Genomic DNA, 4,287 nt, shown 5'->3' on the forward strand with positions numbered 1-4,287 from the left:
TCAGCATATGTGATAGGGTTCTTGGTCCTTCACTGCGACATAGTCTCCACCTAGTGAAGGTGTTGCTGCGCACGTCGTGGGCCGCGACTATCGCGAGCGCATTCCCGTTCAAACAGATGTTGAAAACTATTGCGTAGCCTAATACGGATACTATTGACCCGAAAATTTTCGATTTTTTGTAGCCAGGGCTCACGACAAGATATACTGGAGACAGCAGGACTCCAAATAAACAACCACCACACTCGACCGAATGCCGTGCTAATATGCATAGTTTGACATGGATTGAACACAAGTCGCACGAAGTAGGTCTTAAGTGAAGCTTGCAGCATGCTTGCCTCGACACGTGTCAATTCTTCATCCCAACCCACATGCAGTGCACATCGCTTCCACACGGTGATAATGAACACTTGTTATGGCGACATCGCCACCCGCAACAAAATGATTCCCAAAATTGCATGTACTCCATCCGGAATTCGAATCCGGGTCACCTGCGTGGGAAGCAGGTATGATACCACTACACCAACGGAGCTAAGACAATCATTCGACAATGATGTTTTCAACGTTGGATATAAAACGTGTTGTATGTTTCAGGCACGGAAGGCGGGAGATCCGAAAGAAGCGCCAACCATAAGACGTCGACTTGAAACATCCAGTTGAGTGGGCAATGGAGTAAAAACACCTATCTGTGATAATACAGGCGAGAGGGGTCATGGCGGAAGTGGATGAATGCAGATTGCCCCGAAGGAACATGTCTGTGGTGGGTTGATTTCACTTTCAAGTGAACCGAAACATAAATCAGTCGGGAACCACGCCAGGTCCAGATCAGTGAGCACTACCCTTCGAGCTTGCACAAATTCCTGGCCAAGCAATGGCTGCCTTCAAGCAACAATACAAACACACAAAGTACGTCAGCCAAGAGGGTCGGCGTTGCCAACGGGCGAAACAGCTATGGCTGATCTCGCACCTGAACAGCCGTCGTGCATGCAAGATGTGCAATAAAATGCACCCAGATCTGGTCTACCTAGATGCACGATTTCATGAAAACAGGGTCACAGGTCGAGCATCAAATGAAAATGTACACCTGCCACAGGCCAACGTTGAAACGGGCGACGCCATTTCTGGCATGTCTCGCGCCAAAGCGAGGATCCCAGCCACACAAGGGTCCCATGCCTCCTCAACTGAGAAAACACCATCCAGCTGTCGTTGCAAGAGTGCAGCACTCGACAAAAACCGCACAGGTGGAGCATACATGCAGTACATAACGGTGGCATTCGCATGAGAAGACAAGTTTTTTTCCCTGTTAGCAAGTGTCCATGAGTATAGCTTCCTTAATGCAAAGACGAGCTCCGTTTCAGAGGCAATACAGTATATGCACGGTGGTATCGATACTCAGACATCCTCCAGAGGTTCTCTGCAGATCTGCACGTACAGCTCCTAGAAACTGCAGTTCAACGTATCTTGGCACAATCCAATGCAATGGACAACGAGATCTATCCGTTCATACTAACATGTCAGAATATGCATGTGCTGCTAGCTCCTCATTTCGTGTCATAGGCTTGATGCGGTTCCCCATCGACGCATCAGTATCAGAGCAAATAAATCCCAGCATGGCCTCGCAGCACTTCAGTGTCCATTCGCCTCTTTGATCTCGAGCGCCCGTTGATGCAGCAACAAGGCGTCGGCCTCCCTCCCCATCGCTTGTTACACACAGGCGAGGTTGGTGTGCAGCATCTCAGTATTTGGGTGGACTGGGGGCAGCTTGGCTTAAAATATCACGAACGCCCGTTCGTACAGCGGCAGGGCGTCAGCACGCCTTCCGGTGTTTTCGTAGAGATAGGCGACGTCGCCCAGTGCCATCGCGGTATCAGGGTGATCCGGGGCCAGCTTAGCCTCCAGGATCGCCAGAGCCTGTTCGCACACAGGCAGGACATCAGAGTGCCTGCCCATGGCTGCATACAAGCAAGCCAGATGGTGAAGTGGCGAAACGGTGGCCAAGTGACCTGGGCCGAGCTGGGCTTCCATGATACGAAGCCCCCGTTTGTACAACGACAAAGCGTCGGCATGCCTTCCCATAAATTGATATAGATCGGCGAGGTGGATGAGCGTCGCAGTGTCTTGGTGATCTGGGCCCAGCTTGGCCTCAACAATATCCAGCACCTGTTTGTACAGGAGCAGGGCCTCGGCACTTTTCCCAATCGCTTGATTAACAGTGGCAAGGTGGCTGATCGTCGTCGCGGTCATCGTGTGATCCGGCCCCCACTTGGCCTTGCTGATCTCCAGCGCCCGTTCATACAGCGGCAGGGCCTCGGCATGCCTGCCCATCGCTTGATGCAAACCAGCCAGGTGGTGAAGCAACTGCGCAGTGTCGGGGTGGTCTGGGCCAAGCTTGACATCCCTGATCTCTAGCACGCGTTCATACAGCGGCAAGGCCTCGGCATGCCTGTCCATATCCTGAACCACGTCGGCAAGGTTGGTAAGCACGAACATGGCCTCTAGGTGATCTGGCCCCAGCTCGGTCTGAACAATCTCCAGCGCCCGTTGAAACAACCACAGGGCGTCCGCATGCGCCCCCATCTTTTGATGTAGCTCGGCCAGACGGTTGAGCGTCATCGAGGTTTGCAGGTGCCCTGGGCCCAGCTTGGCCTCCATGATCTCCAGCGCCCGTTCGTACAGCGGCAGGGCGTCGGCATACCTCCCAAGCTCTCTATAGCTATACGCGAGGTTGCACAGCGCCGTCGCAGTATCCGGGTGGTCTGGGCCTAGTTTGGCCTCCATTGTCAACAGAGCCCGCTTGTACAGCGGCAGGGCGTCGGCATGCCTGCCCATCATGTCACACTCACCAGCAACGCTGTCCAGCGAAGTCGCAGTGTCGGAATGATCTGGGCCCAGCTTGGCCTCCCTGATCGCCAGTGCCCGTTCGTACAACGGCAGCGCTTCGGCGTGCCTTCCTCTCTCTAAAGGTATGTGCGAGGTTGCCCAGCGACGTCGCAACGGTGTGATGGTTGGGGCCGAGTGTGGCCTCAACTATCATCAACGACTGTGCGTACAGCGGCAGGGCGTCGGCATGCCTCCCGATCGCTGTATAGAGACAGGGAGGCTGTTCAGCGACGTGGCGGTAGCTGGATGATCTTGGCCCAACTTGGCCTCCCAGATGGCGAGTGCCCGCTTGTGCAGCCGCAACGCGTCGGCATGCCTCGACATTGCTGTATACACATGCGCGAGGTCGTGCAACGATGTCGCGGTATCGGGGTGATCTGGGCCCAGCTTGGATTCCCTGATAGCCAGTGCCCGCTCGTGCAGACGCAAGGCGTCAGCATACCTGCCCTCCATTCCATACAGATCAGCGACGCAGTTTAGCGATCGCCGTATCCGTGTGATACGGGCCCAGCTTGGCCTCCCGAACAGCCAGTGCCCGCTCGTGTAGTGGCAGCGCGTCGGAGTCCCTCTCAACGGCTGAATAGGCTTGTGCGAGGTTGCACAGCGACGTCGCAGTATTCAGGCGATCTGGGCCCTGTATGGCTTTCGCAATAGCCAGTAACCGTTCGTACAGCGGCAGGGCGTCCGCATCCCTCCACATTTCTTCACAAATATGGGCGAGGTTGTGCAATGACGCCTCGGTATCCGGGTGATCTGGGCCCGGCTCGGCCTCACTGATTGCCAGTGCCCGCTCGTACAGAGGCAGGGCGTCGGGGTGCCTGCCCATCGCCTGGTACACACTAGCAAGGTTGGTGACCAGCGCCGCGGCCTGCGTGTGGTCTGGGGCTGGCTGAACCTCCCAGATAGCCAGCGCCCGTTCATGCAGTGGCAAAGCATCGAGGTGCCTGCCCATCGATTGATAAACATTAGCGCATTGAGCAAATCCGCGGTGCGCGGGTTATCTGGGCCCAGCTTGGTCCCCAATATTTGCAGAGCGACGGAGTGCATGCCCATCGCTAGATGCAGAAAGGCGAGGTAGCCGAGCGACTTTATGGTGTCCACGTGATCTGGACCCAATTTGTCCTCCCTGATCTCCAGCGCCCGCATGACCAGTGGCAGGGCATCAGAATGCCTCTCTTGTGGTTGATACAGCGCGGCGAGGTCGTCGAGGCGCGTCGCGGTATCTAGGTGACCTGGGCCAAGCCGGGCCTCTGTGATCGTCAGCAACCGTTTGTACAGCGGCAGTGCGTCAGCAACCCTTCCCATTTGATAATGAATGCGGGCGAGGTACGTCACGGAATTCTCGGTCTCCAGATGATCAGCACCCAGCTTGGCCTCCCTGATCCCCAGGGCCCGTTCGTACAAAGCCAG

At 55.7% G+C, this 4,287-nt stretch overlaps 1 non-coding gene across 1 annotated transcript; it reads right to left on the minus strand.

Moving 5' to 3' along the window:
- Nucleotides 1-458: 458 nt before the first annotated feature.
- On the minus strand, nt 459-529 carry TRNAG-CCC (transfer RNA glycine (anticodon CCC)). The gene has a single exon. It is a non-coding gene; the product is annotated as a tRNA-Gly (tRNA).
- Between the last annotated feature and the right edge of the window lie 3,758 nt (nt 530-4,287).

This window comes from Nuphar pumila, unplaced genomic scaffold, assembly GCF_984573655.1.
Source record: "Nuphar pumila unplaced genomic scaffold, dmNupPumi1.hap1.1 HAP1_SCAFFOLD_1919, whole genome shotgun sequence".
Classification (NCBI taxonomy): domain Eukaryota; kingdom Viridiplantae; phylum Streptophyta; class Magnoliopsida; order Nymphaeales; family Nymphaeaceae; genus Nuphar; species Nuphar pumila.